This window comes from Psammomys obesus, unplaced genomic scaffold (genome assembly GCF_907164565.1).
Source record: "Psammomys obesus unplaced genomic scaffold, mPsaObe1.curated_primary_1811, whole genome shotgun sequence".
Lineage (NCBI taxonomy): Eukaryota > Metazoa > Chordata > Mammalia > Rodentia > Muridae > Psammomys > Psammomys obesus.
Genome location: NW_026590707.1, coordinates 2280401 through 2303924, shown reverse-complemented (window position 1 = coordinate 2303924; position 23524 = coordinate 2280401). Strand labels below are relative to the sequence as shown.

Genomic DNA, 23524 nt, shown 5'->3' with positions numbered 1-23524 from the left:
TATGTATGTATGTATGTATGTATGTATGTATGTATGTATGTATGTATTTCAGAGCTTTAGTGTTACCTGTATGTATATAATTCCAGGACTGACCACTTAACGTTAGATAATCAATTACTGGGTTCATTCCTGAGAAAGGCTATTACTCTTGCTCTCAGCATTCCTTAGTAGCTCTTTGACTATGGGTAGGGCTCCATAACACTTCCACCTTCCATGTTAGCAAATGTGCAAATATATATTTAAATATATATATATGTATTTATATATTTATATTTAAATATATAGTACAAATGTACTTTTTAATTATCTATTCTTCAGTTGGAAAGTTTTTAGGTTGATTCCATTTCTAGCTATAGCAAGTATAGTGGCAATAAACATGACTGAGCAAGTATTTCTAGAGTAGGATATTGGGTCCTGTAAGCATACACAAAGGACTGGTAAAGCTGACTCAGAGGCTAGATTTATTTTTAGCTTTTTGAGAATTTCCCACACTGATTTCCATAGTAGCTATACCAATTTACAGTCGTACCAACAGAAATGAGGGTTCCTCTTCCCCCCCCACATCTTCACCAGCACGTTGTCAGTTGTTTTGTTATTGGTGTATACCATGGAGTCCTCTCTTAGGAAATTCCTACAGGACTGCCTGGAGGCCTACAGGAAATTCTACATTCTGTCAAGTTGAATATTATACCAGTCAAACAACAAAAAATGATTCCAAGATAAAACCAAAATAAATCAGTTACCACTAATTTTAAGAAAAATATTGTGAATAATGAAAATGTTAACAGTGAGTAAGACTTTTAAATACTTAGAAAGAACTTGTAAAACTTCTCAAAAGGCCTTTCTCTAAACTGTACAGATTCCTTGGCAGCATAATGTAAATGGACCAGTTAATGTGAATGAAATGACAAGATTAACAGCCCAATTGTAATATAGTGATGATGCTTCATTTTCCCCTGAAATATTTTTATTTAATTTTATTTATGTATTTATTTATTACAATTTATTCACTTTGTATCCCCACTGCAGCCTCCCTTATCTCCTCCCAATCCCTCTTTCCCTCCTATACCCTCTCCCTAGTCCCCTGATAGGGGAGGACCTCCTCCAAGGCTGGCCACATCATCTTCCTCTGTGCCTGGTAAGGCTGCACGCCCCAAGGGGAGCTGATGAAAGAGTCAGCCACTGAGTTCATGTCAGAGACAACTCCTGTACCTCTTACTAGGAAACCCACTTGGAAAATGAGCAGCAAGTTGGCTTCCTTTGAACAGAGGGTCTATGTCCTCTCCGTGCATGGTCTCTAGTTGGACCTGAAATATTGATAAGTCAGGTATTTGGTTTTAAATATATAGTGAAGACTCTGGCCAGGGAAAGAGGTAAGCTAACTGCAGATCTTCACCTCTCCCTCATCTCCAAATTCAAAGCCCCAGTCTAAACCCAAGCTCTACACCAGACCATCTGCTGAGGCATCCTCCTTCCCCACCACACCTCCATCACCAGTGGATCCCACAGATCTTCCTCTCCTAACCTCCCTTCACCCACTCCTCACTTTATCCCACCTCCCAACTCCAGCAGAAACCCTCTAGGAACCCACAGGCCATTTTGGTCAGGGAAACAGATAGGCCAACCCCAGATCTTCATGTCTTTCTCAACTCCTCCAAAGCCAATTCTCCCATCTCATCCCCAACTCTCTCATAGACATTTTTCTGTGGCTTCTCCTCACTCTCTGCCCCAATCCCCAGGAGGTAAACTATGCAGATCCTGTATATAACTCCTCACCCATATTCCTACCGGTAACCCCAATAAAATTCACTGGCTTGATTTATGGTCAGTTTATATATGTTTACATTTCCACAAGAATGACACACAATATCATACATCTATATCTTTGCATGTATTTATACATAAGTTTCATATATAAAAGAAAATGTGAACTATATGTTTATGTCTGGCTTGTATCACTCCAGTTCCATCCACTCTCTTTCAAATGATTTGGCTGCATAAAACTCCAATGTGCAAATACACCACATTCTCTTCATACATTAATTTGTGGATGGACACAGGCTGATTCCATAGTGCCACAGAGTCTTGAATAAACGTCAGTGTGCAAGTGTCTCTGTGGTATGTTGACTTAGATTTCAGTGAATAATGTGGCAATTCTATTTTTTAAGAGCCTCCATACTGATTTCCATAGTAACAGCTAGAACACATACTCTTATTAACAATATAACACACCATCCTAGCATGTGTTTGGTTTTGTTCATTTTCTTAGAAACATTTTAACTGGGGTGAGATGTTTTCAAAATTATAGTAGATTTAAAGATGGACACTGTATATGTGTGAGTATGTTTTCTAAAACATAATGGTACTGCCAAACTAATTAGAACTAATAAACACATAACTTCCCTTTTTAATCTACACTCAGCAACTTTCAAGAAAAGAAACTATGGACTACAGACACTAGGTTTCAAGACAGATCTCTTAATCTTATTCCCAAATGAACTTTTGCATCCTTTGATCCATATCTGCTTCTATACTTCTAGCCTGCTTCTGCTAACGACCCATTCACCTCTCTACATTTGTCTATTTTTCCATATTCAATATATAATTAAGATCACAGAATATCATCCTGTTACAAACACTTAAAAATACTGCAAAAATATTAATCATTAATGAAACTAAAATTCATGACAAATTCAATTTTTTCTTTTAATTAATTAGTTCTTTGAGAACTTTGTACAAACTCCTCCTTCCATACCCACCCAACTTAGTGTGTCTCTTTTTTTTTTTTTTCATTCATCAAGTCTAACTTGTATTGCCCACATATTCTTGAACACGTGGCTTTCCACTTGTTCAGCGTACCTAGGGCAACATACTTACGAAGCTGACTTTCCCTCTCTCAGCAGCCAGTAGCACCATCAACCACCAGTAGTACTTCTGTTGGTGGTAGGACTTTATGTCTCTTCTCTCCATACCAGGATTCAATCTGGCTTGAACTTGCGCAGGGCTCATGAAAACTTAGTAATTTTTTGTTTGTTTGTTTCTTTGTTTTCAAGACAGGGTTTCTCTGTGTAGTGTTGGCTGTCCTGGATTTGTTCTGTAGACCAGGCTGATCTCAAACTCACAGAGATCTGCTTGCATCTGTCTCCCAAGTACTGGAATTATAGGCATGCGCCACTGCACCTGGCTCAATAATTTTTTAATCATGATACAACACTATATGCATATAGTTCAATAGAAGCAGACTAAAATGAATTGCCAGCATAAAGACTAAAATTAACAGTAGTAATAGTAACATTTTTTCTGTAATAGCTTAATTTTCACATTCATGTAAGAATTTAAAACAGAATTTAACTGTAATATCTTTATGTTGTTTCAAATTCATTACAATTCATTTGTCTATTATATGAAATAAAGTTATTTCTATAGTAATCTTGAAATACTAATATTTATGAATGTATAAGTATATTAATATCAATACTAGCCACTGAACAACTATGTGGTAGAATACTAGAGACATACATATACGCATTTCTATGTACACATATATACTTACGTATATATGTAAGTATAGTTGTTATAGCTATCACAATAAAATAAGTATATATGCATATATATGTATATATATATGTGTGTGTGTGTGCTGTATACTTGTTAATAACTGTCACAATAAAAGAAAACTAAGACATATGCCTTGTAAGTTTTCTAGATCATACTACCAGGTATACTCAAAGACACTTTCAGCCTGTTTTACATAACAAATTTTAAATAACCCAGAAAGTTCTGTGTTAACTGAACAAAATTACTTTTACTAATTCACTTACTAAAACATATTTTAAAATAATTCCTATGTAATCATAAAATGAGTATTTATATATTGGTTTTGTCATTTTTTTTAAAGCCTGTTACATTTATCAAGTCATTTTCTTTTCCTATTTTAGGGAATCAAAAATAAATTGTAGAATTCACGAATCAGTAAAATTTCCAAGACAAGAAGTATTAGCAACTTCTTCTGTTATAAGCAAAGATCTACAACAAACAGAAGCAGCCAGCATCTATAATCACAAGACTTTCAGACAATGAAGAACATTTAGTGTACCTAACTTCCAAAAGAATAGCACTTCCAGGTATACTGAACCTACACTCATGGGCCACATGTGGCCAGGGATAACTATCAATGAGTTCAAGAGGTTATTGTGAAACTTGAAATAATATGAATTGCTTTGAAATTTTTTGTTTTGTTGCTTTTCTTTTAACTATTCTGTTCTGTTCTTGAATATGAACTTCGTTGATAGCAATGACATGTTTCATTGTCAAAAGGCTGGACAGGCAGGCAAATTAAACTGAATAAATTTAAGCTGATTAAGACAAAAGGGCCAGATATACAAACAGAGTGCCTTCTATGAAAATTAGGAAAAGACCAAAAGACACTCCCAGGGATTTTAATAGCTGTGTGAATACTGCATCCACTCAAGCACAAGCAGAGGGAGGCTTAGAAACAAAGCGGTATCTGTGAACCAGGAGAACCCTCCATACTAAGCTCTCAGAAGACAGGTAAATAAGGTCTGAAAGCTATGGACTTTATATAAGAACTCCCAATATACTTAGATACAAGTTCCTTCAACACTGTGCAGAAACTTGAAATGGAACTCAAATTCAATAGCAAAACAGTAACAACAGGGGTTCCAAGGAGAAGCTGGGAAGGGAAGCTATTATGGCTGGCTGTTTGATCACCATCCCTTTGGGGTGTGGGGGGGGCAGCCTTACCAAGCCACAGAGGAAGACGATGCAGCCTGCCCTGATGAGATATGATAGGCTAGGATCAGATAGAAGGGGAGGAGGATCTCCCCTAACGGTGGACTAGGGAAGAGGCATAGGGGTAGAAGAGGGATGGTGGGTAGGACTGGGAGAAGATGGAGGAGGCTACAGCAGGGATACAAAGTGAATAAATTGCAATAAACAAACAAATAAATAAATAAAATTAAAGAAAGATGCATACAATAAAAAAGAAATCTCAAAAAAACAAAAAATACTAGCATTTTTTTGCAAACTTAACAACAGAACATACTTTACAGAGCTACTTACATTAATAATCTTCAGAAAGTAATTTAGAGAATTTTAAAGGGATAAAAAATAACATTCTTTAAAATAGATAGAATGGTTTTAAAAGTAAGATGATCAAAAGCCAGATGACTAAAATCAAATAATGCTGAATTTGTAACTTTGTAGAAATCACTGATGAAAGAAAAACTAACACAAATATAAACTGTAGGCACTTTCCACCTCACTGTCTCATCTAGAAAAATAGTCTACGATATACTAAAATGGAAACAGAAAAAAGGGAATCACCTCTTACATTCACTGCCAAAATAATGATTTTAAAATTTCACAGTCCCTTTACATTTTTATTTTACATATACTCACATACACACACACTCAAACACATAGTTTCTACAGATACTTATTTTTGTCAGAGTATTGAATCACTTCCCAAGCATTCACTCTAGTGTTTGTTTAATAGTGGACTGGATGGCTATAGCCTGGTTTTCTATTCTAAACACTAATATAAACATCTTTTGGCAAGTTTCAAAAATACCACTAATAGTAAATGTGATATATGTTAAAGAGTAGCCTGTACTTTAGTCACTAATAGGCACATGATACAACTTCTTGATTTTCCTAAAATACTATTTCAAATTACAAGTACATTTGAGGAGAAAAATCTATTTAAAACTTCAGTGAGGAAAATAATTTCTCCACAGTTTAAGATATATTTACATGTAGACCATGAGCTTGCAAAACCAAATAATTAGTAATTAACATGATGGAATGGTTTTAAATGAGATTATAATTCTACATGGGTAGCAAACAAAACAGTCCTTTAAAGATAATACATGGACTTTAACTGAAAAGAAGATCAAATTAATAATCAAAATGGAATAAGGACAATGGAAATTAAGATGCTGAAATTCTAAACCCAGATTTTTTTTTATCAATAAAGAGTTGTAAAAACTGACAATATTTTTGTACATTAACTCCAAAGCTTCTATTCATTTACCCAAATGAATTACAGTAATCCTGCCCACTGTGCCAGCTCATGCCAGTGAATAAAATGTTCTGCTTTGGAATGCTGTAAGCTATAACACATGATATGTGCAGCTCCCATGCTAGCAATAAGCTGTTTGACATATATTAAGGAAGTGGCTTCAATTTACATTAAATTTTGAAGACAATAAAAGTATTCAAATACTAATTACTTTCAAGACATGCTGCTTTAAAATCTGTCTAAAAAATTAAAAAGAAATTTAAATTTAGATTATATGCATAATTGAGACAATGAAAACACCATTTTAATACTCTGATGTACATAATATCTATAAGAAATTACAATCCAAATTCTATCTAAGGAAGTAAAACAATAATGCAAAACTGTTTGCAATTATGTGATGAGTACCTAGATGCTGTGCTTCACTATCAGCTTGTTGAGTTTGGGGACACACCTGATAACACATAAGCAATAACAAAACACAGAGATAAACAAAGTCCACAAATCATAAGCTTATTATTGTATACTACTCAAAATGATGCAACAGAGTAAAAAAAAAAAGGAATGCAAACACTAATCAAAATAATACATAAATCATACAATGTAAAATGAAAAATATTACTCAAATTAAAAAAGTATACTAAAGCATTAAATCCACTAACCAGACAGAAACAATCCTAAATACATAAGGCTATAACATATAAACATCCAGTACTTCTGGTGAACACTGATGAAAAGAGGCTGAAAGGGCAGCTCAGCAGTTAAGAGCACTTACTGAGATAGTCTGAGGATCAGAGTGTGGATCTCAGCATCCACATAAAGTGGTGCAAACTAATAACCCAAGCCTGATGGAGGCAAGAGGACCGTTTTCTGGTTTGGTTTGGTTTGGTTTGGCTTGGCTTGGTTTGGCTTGGCTTGGCCTAGCTTGGTTTGGTTTGTGTTTGGTTTGGTTTGGTTTGGTTTGGTGGTTTGGTTTGGTTTTGCTGACCTTCACCTAGCTGAGCAAACAGGAGGCCCAGGATCAGAGAAAGATCCTGCTACAGAAGAATAGATAGAGAGCTATAAAGCAGAACACCTGACACAGAACACACATGCAGACACAAATCAATGAATAGAATCATACCTATTTTTAATTAATAACTCAGAGGACAAACAAGAACATAACTACAGTTGGAAACTTTACCATATCTCTTATTTAAAAAAGGAGAGTATGAGTTGTTATAGAAAAGCTAATAGTCTGAATGATAAAGACCAAACTTTATTTTAGAACCCTCCACTCAAGCTTCAGCCTTCAGCTCTGTTTGTCTCTGCAGTTTAGTTTTAACAAGAATCTTGCTTACACAGTTTGGAGGCTTTTTCATCTTAAAAATCTAGTGACCACTGGCTTGCTTTAATGAATCTGGTCACAGGGTTCAAACTGAATTCCCTGTATACTGATGGTATTTTCATTCCGTGACTCTGACCCTGCTCCTTACCTCTAACTCCCCTTGTCCTTGCTCTATTTGAAATACAGCCGGATTCTTTCTTTCTTTCTTTCTTTCTTTCTTTCTTTCTTTCTTTCTTTCTTTCTTTCTTTCTTTCTTTCTCCTTTTCTTTCTTTCTTTTTTTTTTTTTTTTTACTATTGCAAGGCCTTCTGAGTAAAAACTGTTAGCAACTTTACTGTCCAGTTGGCTTTTTAGAATATTGTAATGGTTTGGTCCCCTGAAGGCAAATGTACTAAGGGCTTGGATGCCATATAATGGGCTCTAAAAGGGGAATGAACCATGAGGACTCTTAGAGGAAGGACCTGGATGGAGAAAGTAGGTCACTCAGGTCTGGACTTTGAAGGGTTTAGCCTGTCCCCAGAGTTTTTTCCTCTCAGTGTCTGTGCTTCTCTGCTGCCATCACATTAGCAGTGTGCTCTGCCACTGCAATTCCACCATGAGGTTCTATCTCCCTCCAGCAATGGAGCCAGAACCATGACTGAAGTCATGAGTCAAAATAAATCTTTCTTTGTTTTTGTTTTTGTTTTTTGTTTTTTACCACCTCAGGTATTTTTGTAACAGTGACAAAACAAAAACAAAAACAAGCTTTATAGACTCTTTTCAAGTGCATGCACCACATTTTATTCTGGTCAACCAAACAGGCCTAAATACATTTGTCAAAACTAAAATCATAAAAACAGGTATTAATTATTAATTTGCAACTAAAACAAACTAGAAATCAGTAGCAGAAAGATCTAGAAAAATCCTTTAACAAATCCATGATTCAAAAAAGAAGTTAAAAGTTAAATTTTAAAATATTTTTAAATAAACAAAGATGGTAAAATGATGTGTTAAAATTTGTGAGACGTGCATAGTAGAGCAACAAGAGCAATCTACAGCATTAAGTTCATATACTCAAAAAGAAAGACTCTCAATACTTGAGCCTCCAACAACAAAGAGGGATACAGGTCCCTCCTTACCAAGGCCACAGTGGATGCCTGAAACCACACACAGTACTGAACAACATATATTTTGTGGTTCACTATACATAATTAGAGGTGATGAACCTAAGCAAATTGAATCCAGAGCACTTAAAAAATGTAGGTACATCTGGGCAGGTCAAACACCTGTGATCCCAGAACTCAGGGAGGCAGAGGCAGGGATATCTCTGTGAGTTTGAGGCCAGCCTGGTCTACAATGTGAGTCCAGGACAGCCAAAGCTACACAGAGTAACCCTGTCTTAAAAAAAAAGGGGGGGGGCACATGAGATATTAACAGAACTAGTAATAATACAAATTAATCAAAATTGTATACTATAATAAAGGCTCTTCTACAACTTCCAATTTATTAAACCAGAATAATCCCTCAACACATTCTAAACATTTGTCCTTATACCCTCAGATAAACCAGTTCTCAACTTTATCAAGGAAACTTCTCTTTGCAACACAGACTAGTACAGAAAACCACACCTAATCAAAATGCAGAGTTATTGAGCCAAGTCTCAACAGATATATCTACAAAACAACTCCTGCCCCTAAAGCTCAAGGATCGCTAGGGAAGTGGGAAAGAGCCTGAGGAACAGGAAGTTTGCTGTGAGAGTGTGTCTCCTAGAAATGTCAGTAGCATCACCTATCCAACACGGCTGCCTAAACATAACCTGGACAAGGATGACAGCAATAGACTGGCTAACATGGATGGGTGAAAGGGAAGTCAAGAGGCCTCACACTAGACAAAGAACTTGACAGGCAACTAAAGAATGTTGAGAGTGAGAGAAATAGTATTTCCAAGGGAAGAGCACACCCATAGGTAATCCAGTACCAAATGAAAACATGCAAGCTACATTATACATACTGAGCAGGCTGTATTTATTTATTTAAGAGTGTGTGTGTCTCTCTGTTTGTGTGTGTATGTGTGTGTGTGTGTGTGTGAGAGAGAGCCACCATGTGCTTGCTGTGAATTGAACTCGGGACCTACAGTCAGTGCTCTTAACCTCTGAGCCATGACTACAGGCGTATGTGTGTATGTATGAGTGTGTGAGAGAGAGAGAGGTCATGAAAGAAAAACAGGTCATAAACTGTTTGAAAGAGAGCTATCTTGAGGGTATAGGAAGGTTTGGAAGGAGAAAAAAGGGAAAAAATCATTTAATGCTATTATAATATTTTTTAATTTTTTCTTGTTTTTATGAGACAAGATTTCTCCCTGTAGTCCTGGCTATCCTAAGACTTGCTCTGTAGACCAGCTGGCCTTGAACTCATAGAGACCCACCTGCTTCTTGCCTTCAGAGTGCTGGGATTAAAGGTATATAAATAACCTTTAAATTATTTTTAAAGGTTATTTTAATACATGAGTTATTTCTTAAGTTTTCCACTTCATACTTTCTTATGTTAATATCAGGTATAATTAAACATAAAGGTGGGGGAACTGTCATATTTTATGTTTTATATCATATAGACAAAAAACAAACTCTTCTTTAAAACTAAGCAATCAGTACCAGCTCAGTAATAAGACAGAAACCCAGAAGAGTGCATCTATTGAAAAAAATAAAATTCATCATGTAAAAAGTCCAACAACAAAAATTTGGGCCGATGGATTATAAAATCTCTTAAATAACCTTAATTCTCTGGATATCTTTCTTGGGAGAATGTCTGATCTAAACTTCTTGTTCTGAGGCCTGCTATACAGTTGTCCTTCCTAGAACACCACCTTGGTCTTTTCCTGGGCTACATTATGCTTTCTGACATTTCAGATGGTTTTTATTGCTTTATTTTAATAGAATGGAACTCCCAGAATTTTCAGAAGCTTTCTCTATCTAGATATGACTTTATTCTGCATCTGTCCTCCACTAGTCACTGATTCCCGACTTTTTGCTATAGGTTTGGGGTCTGAAAAGTCTTGTCCTCCAAAACTTTCAAATGACTGCAACGTTGTATTACAACAGCTGATAGTGCTAGCAGGAAGACTGATGCTAGCATATTCATTCCTCTTGTTTTGTTTGCTAGCCCAGTTTGCTTTCTCTGAAAACACTGAGGACTTTCTTTTTCATCCTTGGTGTTAGCAACTTTCCCAAGTATGCACCAGTACTATTTCTCTTATTTTACTATGAGCTCAGGAAAAGGAGACAGAATACAGTACAACTAGTTTTCAATGAAGCTTGTTTATGTGAAAGGAATTTGCCTAAAAAGTTTAAATATTTACGCTTTATTAAAACTATTCCATTAAAAAAAAGCATGCCCCCAAACATGGACTAGTTTTAAATGTGCAAACTTTTTGAGTCCACAATTCTACTTGTAGAAATCTAACCTCTCACAAAAGATAAAATGCATATGTACAAGAATATAAACTGTGTTGCTGTTTAAAATACTAAAAAATTAGAGTACAAGCATGTACCAGCGCCCATGTAAGGGATACATAAGGATGTTACAGTCTTTACAGTAAGCAGAAAAAGAATGCTAAAGCATACATAACTTCCAAAATAACTAAATATAAAAAGCAAAATATATAAATGGTGTGATGAAAAACAGACAAACTGTTTACTTAGGAGGATGAAGCTGATCCACTGATTTTAAAATATCCAGTTGTGGGGCTGGAGAGATGGCTCAACACTCAAGAGTGAGGGCTGCTCTTTCTGGGGACCAGTACAATTCCCAGTATTCATATGGTGGTTTCATAACAGTCTTTTTTTTAATTTAATTTTTTTCATTTATTCACTTTGTATCCCAATTACAGGTCCCTCCCTCTTCTCCTCCTGGTCCTACCCTCCCTCTCTATTCTTTCTATCTTCATCCTCTGGTCCTCAAAAAGGGAGAGCCCTTCTCCCTTATCAACTGACCCTAGCCTATCAAGTTTCATTAGGCCTGACTGGATCCTCTTCCTCTGTGGCTTGTCAAAGCCAACCCACCAGGGGGAAGTGATCTAGGAGCAGGCAACAAAGTCCACGTCAGAAACTGTCCCTGCTCCCCCTACTAGGGAAACCCACATGGAGACTGAGCTGTCTATTGGCTATATCTGAGCAAGGTGCCAAGGTACTCTCCATGCATGGTCTTTCGTTGGTACATCACTTTCTGCAGAGACCCTTGAGCCTAGATTTGTTGGCTCTGATGATCTTATGAAGCTCCTATTCCCTCTAGGTCTTCTATCCTCTGACTCTTCCATAAGATTCCCTACGTTCTGCCCAAAGTTTGGCTATGAGTCTCTGCATCTACTTCTATACCCTGCTGGGTACAGTCTTTCAGAGAATATCTATTATAGGCTCCAGCTGCAGTCCTGTTCCCTCTCTTCCACCACTTCTAGTGTCTATTCTATTTGCCCTTCAGAATGAGACTTAAGCACTCCTCCCTCCCCCCACCAGGTCCTCCTTGTTACTTACCTTCTTTAGGTCTGTGGATTGTAGTATGGTTATTCTGTATTATAAGGCTAATATTCACTTATAAGTGAGTATATACCATGTATGTCTTTCTGGATTTGGGTTACTGCACTCAGGATGATCTTTTCTAGGTCCATCTATTTGTGCAAACTTGAACAACCACTTTGGAAGTCAATCTGACACTTGCTCAAAAAATTGGGAACAATTCTATTTCACAATAGTCTTAACCAGTTCTAGTGGATCTGATGCCCTTCTCTGGCCTCTGTAGGCACCAGACTTGCATAAGCTACATATAGACACACACAAAACATCCACACACATGAAATAATTTTAAAATGCTTACTTAAAATACATTCAGTTATACACAAGGAAACCAAAAAATGGCTGACATAACTACATCAAAATAGAAAAAAGGAACAGATTGGAAAATACTCAAAAAACAGGATAACTGTCTGGCATGGTAGCATATGCCTTTATTCCCAGCACTCGGGAGGCAAAGGCAGGCAGGTCACCGTAGGTTCAAGGCCAATCTAGTCTACATAGGCAGTTCCAAGAGAGTCAGGTCTACACAGAGAAACCCTGTCTCAAAAACAAACAAAAATAAAAAGAAACACAACAACAAAATGTAGCATGCTATCAACAAGATTCGTTCCTAGAATACAAAAAGACTAAAAGAGAAAAAGAAAATCACAAATATAGAAACTAGTTGTATCTAGATATGGTCTGCAATTTAATAAATAGTATTATTCATTGGTTACAATACGGTTTAGTCAATGTCTTCACAGTTTATATGAGTTATTTAGGGAAGCAAATTATATCTGTACATTATAATCACTGTATATTGTATTAACATTAAAAGATAATGCAGGGAATACAGAAGTCTAGAAAGATGCTCTTTGACTTCTGATGAGCTACATCCTAATAAATACACCAAAAAAAAAAAAAAATAGAGAGAGAGTACAACTAAGCCATCAAATATCAAAGTGGAATACAATGTACCAAAGACCACCAGTTATTGGTTTTCTAGATACCACCTAGGAATTGCAGCTTGCTGTCACTACCCAGCATCATGAATGACAGTATCTTACCATGTCTATCTACCCAAAAATTAAAAATTTAAAGATTAAAAAATACAAAGTTCAGATATCATTTCTATTGAATACTTATCAGTTTCTCACCATCCCACAACAAGACAAACTATTTCAAAAGAAAAAGATATTTTTTTTTTAATTAGGCAAGGCTTTAAAACAGAAAGCATCACTAAACATGAACTGAGTCACTAATAAAAGAGAATGTTTGAATTATATAAAAATAGATTAACCAAAAAGCAGTATACTTTGAATAGCATGACCTTACAAAAATACACATGTACATATATAAATATATGTATGTATGCAAGTGTGTGTGTATCCAGAGAGAAACATGCTCCATTATTACAAAATAAGCTTTAACATATAACAAACTGCCAGCAATAATCACTACTAAAGCCAGAGATTTCCACATATACAAATCATTAATAAAAATTATTTGAGCAATAACATTAATAAAACAATCCATCCACTGATGAATCCATATCACATGTAAAGATATGTTTTGTAAACAGTTGTACAGAAAGTAGTAATAACTTTTAATGTGTATTCATATGTTCAGAAAAAAAGTCCATATATGTTTTATATTTCTCTATACATGCATTTTTCACAATAAAGTTTTTTTAAAGTTATTATCATTTTTTTCTATTTTTCATAATTTGTTCCACAGTAGCAAAATCCTCAAGATTAAATACAAAGAAGCCCTGTGGAATGATGTATCCTTGAAAAGCAGAGAGAGTGATTCTCTTTGAGTTCAAGGCCAGCTTGGTCTGCTAAGCAACTTCCATGACAGCCAGCATTAACTAGTAAGAGAATGTCTTAAAACAACAACAAAAACAGCAACAAAGAAGAGACGTTGGCATGTGTCAAGAAGAAACAATAAAAGAAAATTCTATAGACTACAGCAAAATGAACTCTGCTATAGTTTCTTTCCAAAGCTTATAAATCCAAGCTTAATGAAAGCAATCTCAATGTACGTATACAAATATAATACAAAAATTTATATTCATAATATACTACCTACCCGTATATATTCAAAACAGAATAAACTCTAAAAAAACAACACTTTTAATTTTAACAATATCAGAACCAGAGACACTCTTACCAATGGCCAGAAACAGTTCTATGGCAAATTTGTCCTATTAGTCAACCATTATAGAGAAATACCAAATCAGCTACCATTCTGAAGTTATTTATGCTGCCAGACTACACTTAAAAACAAAAACAAAAAGCCATATCCCAAAACAAAAATGGGGTCTATAGTAATGGTTAAATTTAATATTTCAGGACATAAAAACTAATGATTCCCAAACAAGCTAGGTTGAATACAGTGGCCAATTCCTGTAGTCACAGCTGCTTGGTAAGCAAAAGCAGGATGATGGCTTGTTCAAAGCCAGTCAGAGCAAAACAGGGAGACCTTGTTTCTTTAAAATAAAAAATGATAATAACGACAACAAGAAAAGACTGTAGGCATGGTAGTGCACACTTGTGATCCCAGCACACAACTCTCCAGAGTCAGAAACAAGGAGAAGCAAGTGTAAGGACATCAGCTGCTTAGCTAGTTTGAGGTCAGGCTAAAGGAAAGGAGACCCTGTCTCAAAAAAAAAAAAAAAAAAAGACCAAGAGTGCAAGAGTGCAAGAGTGAGAGACACTAAAACGTACCTGTTTTTGAACTCTCACAAAAGCTATTCTTTCACAATTTTTTCTGATTTTATTAAGTTGTACATTTGTTATTTATTGCTATTTGTTGCTGCCTAGCGGATTATCACATTAGGATTTATTTTTCAAATGCTTATATAAACCCTTATTGTATCAGAAGGTGTGGTCTATCTTAAATCTGTGTTTGCATAGTCAAAGAAGTTTGAAAAACTCATATAAATCAGTAACACATTGATAAGAGATCCCCAGACCTCTCCTCAGAATACTTCTAAATATGTATTAAATTCACTTCTAATAATCCACCTAAAAAACAGAATGTGACAACTGCAAACGTTAACTGAGATAATACTCGGGCAAAGTTTCGGTACTGCTGAGTAAACAGCAGGGTGTCCAGAATAAGAGAAGATAGACTGGGCAGATTGTTAAAGAATTTCAAAAGAGCAGCTGTCTACTAGGGTAGGTGAATCGTAGTTAAGCATTAGAGCCCAAACCATTGCTTATGAATTTTAATAGCATACATATATTCAATCCAGTAGATAGAAATTCACTCAGGACATTTCATGCTCCAAGAGCACTGTCTCAAAGAGTACTACAAGAGTACATTTTACTTTATATACTTTTACTCAGTGTTCAGGATTGTCTAGGCACCAACCTTAAGTTTACAGGTTCTACATCTACACACTATCAAAAAAAAAAGCATGTACCACTTTTCTTTTCTTTTTTTTTTTTTTAACTTCCTTTTTGTTCTCCAATTTTAAAGGTAGGCTAGGAACAATAAGAACAATTAGGGAAAAGTCCCAGATATGACTTTAATTATTACTGAGGTAAAACCAGCAAAAAGCAAAGGAAGCAAGTCTAGGAGATTTGAAATCCAAACCCCAAACACTATTACACATTCTACTTAATATTGTCAGGGATCTTTACTTCTCTAACACAACCCGTCTCAGTTACTGACTCCCCACCCAACCCCCTCCAAAAATGAGCAGGCATTTTTTAATATAGCAGGGGTTGGCAAACTACAGTCCACAGCCCAAATCCAGCCCATGTACTCAGCCAAAATAACTAACCAGCAGGCCATGAGGTGGTAATGGCTCCAGGACCTTGGAGTCTTTGTAACTCAAATTCAGTGGTTACTATTGGAGAGGGGGCACAAGTGGGGTTTTCTGGGATGCAAATATTATTAAAAAATAAAATAATGTAATATTTTCTTTTATGTATGAGCATCTTGCCTGCATGTATGCCTTGACACCACAAGCATACACAGAGCATACAAGCATGCTAAGACTGCTGAAGTGGGTGGCACATTTCCTGATAATAGAGTTAAAAATGGTTGTACACACCATGTAGGTGCCTGGAATCAAACACAGTTCTGTGCTCTTAACTGCTGATGTATCTCTCCATCCTTTTATGTTCTTTCTTTTTCTTGATACTAGATAAAGGAGTATATACACTTCATGAAAGTGAAATAAGTTGTACACATGACTTAAGCATGTTTCTGTATGTTTATTAAACTTTTAAATTTACCACAGTTGTATTTTATATACTGTCTTCGAAGAAAAAAAAATGTATACATCTCCTATCCGTATTTGTTTTGCCATCATTACTTTTATGTAATGAAATAATTCATATTATCTCGTTTTACAAAGTTAAGTTAGCCTCAATTAATTTTATTGGTATAGTACTACATAGGACATGACCTAGTTTGGTTTCTGTTGCCTTGACAAATACCATCACCAAAAGCAACCACGGGGCTGTGTAGTTTCCATCACCCAGGGAAGCTACCAAACGAGCTCAAGGATGGAGCCCCGAAGGAGAACTGAAGCAGAGACCCAGAAGCAACCTTGCTTAATGGCTTCCTCCCAATGGCTTGCTTGGTTTGCTTTCTTATACAACTGAGGGTCACTTGCCCAGGGCTGTTATAACACACAGTGATCTGGGCTCTCCCACATCAATCAATCTTTTTTAATAAAAGAAAAAAAAACACAATCACAATATGATGGCGGCAACTCCTCCTTTGAACTGTCTTCTTCTTAGGTCACTCTAGTTTGTGGCCAGTTGATTTACAAAAACCAATAACCAATAGGATGGTAGCCTATATAATGATGATATAACTTATTTTACATGGGGTATATCCCAGATCAGAAGACACTTTGCAAAGTGAGTAACCTGTGATAGAGGTTAAAGCTGTCCTTCTTTAGCTGTCTACCACCACTGGGATATAACCCACATAAAAATGCTCAAAAAACAACCATACTACAATCCACAGACCCAAAGAAACCAACAGGGAGGGCTCAAGGGAAGGTGCTGGAATGTCACTCAGAAGGGGTAGAACAGACAGAAGTGCATGAAGAGAGAGAACTGGGCAGGAGATGGAATGGGGAGGGAAATGAGGATGGGGATCAGATGTGGAGAGAGCAGGAGTGGGAGGTGAGAGGGCTGAGAACTAGAAGGGAAACTGAGGGGGGACATCTCTTTATCCCTGAGGCCTGAAGCTGAGGCCTTCAACAAGGTAGGCTCCTAGGAGGATATTGGTGTGACTCTAGCTGAGACTCCTAACAGAGGAGAGAAGAGACATGAAGACTCAAGTGTCCACCTCCTAGCCAGGCAGGACTCTTGGAAGGAGGGGAACAACAAACAAACAGACAAATCCTTTGATCCAAAAGTTACCTTGCCTTCAAGAAGTGCAGGGATTAAGAAGAAACGAAGACTGAATGTCCAACTAATAACTGTCCCAACCTGAGACCCACCCCATGGTAGAGAGCCAGGTCCTGACACTATTAATGATGCTCTGCTATGCTTTCAGACAGGAGCCAGCAGTAGATCTGGACAGTTGCTGAGACTTGAAGCCAAGCATGGGACAGAACTCCATAGGTCCTGTGGAAGTGTTGGGGAAAGGATGGAAGGACGTGGAGGGGACAGAAACCTCAAAAAAAGACGAACAGAGAAAACTAACCCAGTCCCATGGGGGCTTGCAGAGACTGAGACATCAACTAAGGAGCATGCATGGTTTGAACCTAGATCCCCTGCACATATGTGGCTGATGGGTGGTTTAGTCTTCATGTGGGTTGCCTGGCAAGTGGATGGGGGGGGGGGGGGGGCTTCTAACATGGACTCTTTCGGGTCAATTCCCCCTGGTTGGGCTTCCTTGCCTGGTTCCAGGGGATGAGGATATGCTCATTCCTGATTTGAGGTGATGTGCTGGTGAGGCTTGATAGTGTGAGCTCCCCTTTTCTGGGGGGAAGGGAGAGGGGAAGGGTAAAGGAAGGGAAGGGTTGGAATGGGAGGAGAGTGGAATGTAAAGTAAATAAACTAAAAAAAAAAAAAAAAAAAGAAAGAAAAGAAAAAGAAAAAACTTCAAAAAGCCCTTCCAAAGGCCTGCTCTAGAAACAAGTGTTTCGTTGTTGTTGTTTGATGTTGTTTTTTATCACCCTCTTGTATTCTGCTATCTTGTAGTTTATCCAGCTTGAAGTATTTCACCAACACCATTGGGTGGTGTCGTCCTCCAGTTAGAAAAGCCGGCTCTTGGATATTGTGAACCCAGAGTTTGCAATAGAAGGCTCTGCGCGTGTCAAGCAACACTAGACTTTTTGCTTGCCCTTTCAAGGGTGAAAACTAGAAATCGCTGAAGCGTCCCGCAAGGGCATAGAGTGGATCCGCGGTCTAGCGGGACCGAAACCCTAACTCGTCAAGTCTTAGAGGGAAAAAAACCTACACCTCTGAATCAATGTTCAGCCTCTTCACTTCGGAAAGCCTAGGGATGCCGAAACCTGGCGGAGAAGAAGCAGAGTGTCACCTGAAGACCCGGCGGTGTGGGCCGAGAGTGACCCGCACTCTCGCGGCCAGTTCGGCGCAGCGTTCCTGCATGTCCCGGGCGGCGGCCGGAAGTCCCGAGCGGGCTGCAGCCCACCCTGAGGTTCTCTCCCTTCCCCCACCCCTCCCGGTGCTCGCCGTTACCTGAGGAGCCGCGGGATCCTTCAGCTCAGTTTCTCCGGCCTGAGGTGCGGGCCCCGGAGCCAGCCAATCGCTGCGCACTCGCTGCGCGCGCCCCTGAGTGACCAGAGGGGGCGGGGCGGACGAGAGGAGGCGCGCCGCACGCGCGCCGGGGCCCGCTGGGACAAGGCTGCGCGCACCGGGCATGCGCGAGCCCGCTGGCCGCTGGGGGCGGGGCTTCCGGCGAGCCTAAGGACCTCCCTGGGGCGCAGAGGAGCTGGGCCAGATTGTGGGCCAGGTCGGTGTTAGTGGAGTACAAAAGTGTGGTCCGTGGGCTCAGCCTCCCGCGGAGGATCTTCAGTGGGTTTCCTTCTGGGGCTAAGGGCGTGCGCGGACCGGAGGAAGGGTGCTGGGAAGTGAGCCAGCCTGAGACCTAGATTTGGCCAAAGGTTTCAGAACTAGAACGACTATACTCTAGAGTATGTGCCTTCTCAAAATGTGTAATCTCAGAATTCAAAAGAAAAACCTGAACGCGAGGGATATTTTTTATTGCGGAGTATATGAATAATCTAAAATTTTACTAGAAGTGATACAGCTGACCTTTTTTTTTTTTTTTTTCTCCTTTTAGAGGGAGAAGTGGTGTCCCTATGCTGCCCAATCTCATGTAAAACAAAAGCCTCCCATCCTGAGCCTCATTGCTGGGATTACGGGCCACTAACACTCTGGAGATTTAGTATTGAACTTTTAAAGTCACTTACGTAACTTAGTATTCTCTGAGCTTGTACAGAGTGCATACTACATACAAAGAACTGGATGCTGGGATAGTAGTATTGTCAACCAGGATAGAATTGACAATCAGGATAGGGGTTGGTTTCCCGTCCTTGGGAACATGAACCTAGTGTGACCCTGCCGGCAAGATGGAGAAGTTGTCCTTGAAGTGGCTGGACTTAAAACAATTGTCTCCTTCACAAGCTGCCCCTGAGATGTCTGGACTCAGACAATTGTTTCCAAATAACGGAAGCTGAAGTCCCCAGCTCCCCAGGGCCTGGACCTTGAACATAGTTTCTCCTATGGTTACATGGAGTATGAAAACTGAGTGTTAGTGCTTAGAGTAAGTTTCTTTTGCTTGTTCCCTACAGTGGCAGGCACCAAAAGGATGTGAAGTATGGAAAAGGATTGAGAGGACTGCATGTAAATTATTTGGAATAAATAGAATATTATATTCAAAAGAAGTTTCATTATTTATGTAACCAATGACTAGTACTATGAAGTACTTGTGACAGATTCAGCCCCAAAATGCATTTTTAGTTTATTAATTGCTTTACATTACTTAGAGTTGAATCAGATTTTTCAATTTTTATTTTATTTTATTTTTAATTACACTTTTTTCCTTTGTATCCCCCCCTCTAGTTCCCTCCCTCCTCCCCTCCCAATCTTTCCCTTCCCCTTCTCCACTCATGCCCCTCCCCAAGTCCACTGATTGGGGAGGTCTTCTTTTTCTTCCTTCTGATCCTAGTCTGTTAGGTCTCATCAGGAGTGGCTGCATTGTCTTCCTCTCTGGCCTGGTAATGCTGCTTCCCCCTCAGGGGGAGGTAATCAAAGAGCAGGCCAATTAGTTTATGTCAGAGACAGTCCCTGTTGCTATTACAATGGACCCCAGTTGGATACTGAACTGCCATGGACTACATCTGTTCAGGGGGCAGGAGTCTTAGGTTATCTCCATGCATGATCCTTGGTTAGAGTATCAGTCTCAGGAAAGACCCCTGTACTCAGGTTTTTGGTTCTGTTGCTCTCCTTGTGGAGTTCCTGTCCTCTTCAGATCTTACTATTTCCAATTCTTTCATAGGATTCCCTGCATTCTGCCCAAAGTTTGGCCATAAGTCTCAACATCTGCTTTGATAGTCTGCAGAGCAGAGCCTTTCAGAGGCCCTCTGTGGGAGGCTACTAACTTGTTTCCTGTTTTCTTCTTCTGATGTCCAGCCTCTTTGCCTTTCTCAATGGGGATTGAGCATTTGCGCCAGAGTCCTCCCTCTAGATTAAGTGTACAGATTGTAGTAGGTTTATCCTATATTATATGTCTATATGAGTGAGTATATACCGTGTGTGTCTTTCTGCTTCTGGGACAGCTCACTCAGGATGATCCTTTTCAGTTCCCACCATTTACCTGCAAATTTCATGATTTCCTTGTTTTTCATTGCTGAGTAATACTCCATTGTGTAGATGTACCACAATTTCTGTATCCATTCTTCAGTTGAGGGGCATCTGGGTTGTTTCCAGCTTCTGGCTATTACAAATAAAGCTGATTGAATCGGATTTTTATGGACAGAAAATACAATTTAAAATATGGTTATGATGGTGCACCACTGTAATTCTAAACCTTTGAAGAATTATTGTAAATTTCAAGACAGCCTAGAACACAGAGCAAAAAACTGTTTCCAAAAAGGAGTGGCACCAACTTCTTACACATGAGCCGCTATAAAATGAAAAATCAAATTGTATACTACACCAGTATTCACTAGTGTTCCAAAGAGAATAAGATAGCACGGGGAAATCGTTTCAGAGAAACACTGAAATTCAGCACAGCAGACACAAATCTTGAAGTTCCATATTCAAGCTGGAGTTGTTTGGGCTCCAATAACTTGGCATAATCCAATGGGCCCCAGCTCTGCTACCTATCATAATGGCCTTTGGTTAAGGTCTGCCTCCCGTCCATGCCTGCAGCTTTCCTCCGTGGATGCTCCACAGTCCTTGCATCTCTACCATCATCTTCCCAGCCTCATACAACAGCCTCTCTGGGCCTTTTCAGGGAATCTTGCTCTACCATACATTTTTTGTCCTCCACAGCTTCCAGAACCTTGGCACAGTCTCCTTCACTCTTGCATCCTTTACCTGCAAGTCAGTACCACTTGGACAAAGCTGACAGGTTCTTGGCCACCCACCTCTGAATAGAGTTGCAGTGGCCGCTGTGTACGTTTAGGGCTGATCTGAGAAAACACTTCAATGTGTACTTGTTTTGTGCAGAGAAGCCCTTCAATGGCATTCTCAGTTGGCCCTCTCCCCATTCACATGAATTTGGAGATTCATAAACTGGAGCCTTTGATGGGTAGGGTCTTGCCCACAGGACATCTTTGCTATTGTCCCAGTGCAGAATAGCTTTCTCTATTAAGAGATTTCACTAATCTTTTTTAATGACCACAGCTGCTTTCCTAGCAGCCATCTTGTCTGCAGCTTTAAACTTCCTCACAAAATGACACATTTTTCCATATCTTCGAGTTCTCGTTCCTGCTCTTTCTCAGTGTTTACCTGGATAAGAGCAGTGATCAGTTACCACAACATAGCCCTTTTCTGCAGTGATCAAATAGCCAACAAAAGCAACTTAGAGAAGGCTTTATTTTGGATTACAGTGTAAGGAGAGATACTGTCCATTGTGGTGATGAAGTCGTGATGGCAGGATGCTGAAATGGCTGCTCGCACTGCATGTACAGTCAAGATGCAGAGAAAAAATGGAAAATGGGGCTGGGCTCTACAACCAATGGCCAATGACCCATTTTCTCTAAAAGTTCCACAACTTCCAAATAAAGCATCTAACTCTTAAAGTTTGAGCCTAGGTGCTAGCAGCTCTAAGAATCCAGGCTCAACCACCAGTCTTTAATAGGCCAATTAGATGAACAATAATGAAAGGCAGAAAAAATTTATTCAATGTGGACAGAATGGGAAAAGGAACATAGAGATCCAATGACCTTGCCCCACATCCCAAGTCCATCTCCAAGGCCCTAATGAGAGGGCAACAGGGATGCATAACTAAGCAATCCCGGTCAAAGTGTGGTTCTGTGCTTCACCTTCAACTCTTTTGCAAGATGGTCTATCAAGTTGTCAAACCTGTGTTTAATCACTTTTCAGGAAACAAGATCTCCCTCTAGCTGGTACAAGATCTCTAACCTTTGTCTTATATGAGACTTCTTATCTTACTGCTCCCTGGAGCTTCTTGGTGTCTGGGGTCATCTTAGGAGTGCTGTGCCCCACCAGTGCCATGTGGCACTAGGCAGGGGTCCTCTCAGGCATGGTCTGCCTGCCTGGGCTGTGCTAGAAGGAGCCATCTCAGGTGTGATCTGCCCAGTAGGGCAGGTGGCACCAGGCAGGGGTTGTCTAAGGGGTATTCCATCTGCCTAGACCACATGGTGCTGGACTGAGCGTTGTTTCAGGCTTACTTTGTCTGCCAGGGCCTTGTGGCACTGGGCTGAGAGTCTTCTCTGTCTTTCTCTATTAAAGCAGGTTTTTTCGTTATTTATTTCTTATTTATTAAAAATTTTAAAATCAAAATATAATTATTTCACTTCCCCCTTCCCTTTCTTCTTTCTAACCCCTGCCATGTTCCCCTCCCTCTCAAATGGATGGCCACTCTTTCTTTCTCTATTATCTTTATACATAATTATAAATTTATAATTATGTGTAGATACATATAAAACACAAGTTTTATATGTACAAATAAACTTATGTACACATAAACATATGTACATACATACACAAGTTTTATATGTATCTACACATAATTATAAATTTACAAATTATGTGTAGATACATATAAAACTTGTGTATGAATTATAAATTTATAATTATGTGTAGATACATATAAAACTTGTGTATTTATAATTTATTTTATATACATATATACATAATTATATAAATTCAACTTGCTGAGGCCATTCAGTATGGTTTGTGTATATAGATTTCAGGCCTAACCACTTTGAATTGGACAATAAGTTAGGGAGATCATCTCTGGGAGAGGTTAATTCATCTCTCTCTCCCTCTCTCTCAGCAGTAATTAGTTGCCTGTAGTACTTTGCCTAGGAGTGGGACTCTATAAGATTTCCCCTTCTATATTAGCACGTGTGTTAATATTGCCATTGTTCAGGTCTTGTTTAGGCAGCCATATTGTTGAGGTATCATGGGTGTAGCTCCCCTGTCATTTCTAGGAGA

The 23524-nt window shown here is 38.6% G+C and overlaps 1 protein-coding gene across 6 annotated transcripts in view; it reads right to left on the bottom strand.

Moving 5' to 3' along the window:
- Positions 1 to 18642, bottom strand: part of Mipol1 (mirror-image polydactyly 1) — a 321451-nt gene extending 302809 nt beyond the window's left edge. For all 6 annotated transcript variants that reach the window (XM_055608715.1, XM_055608720.1, XM_055608719.1 and 3 more), the window contains exon 1: positions 18572 to 18642. The gene's annotated coding sequence lies outside the window, so the exon portion shown is untranslated. The remainder of the gene's footprint in view (positions 1 to 18571) is intronic.
- Between the last annotated feature and the right edge of the window lie 4882 nt (positions 18643 to 23524).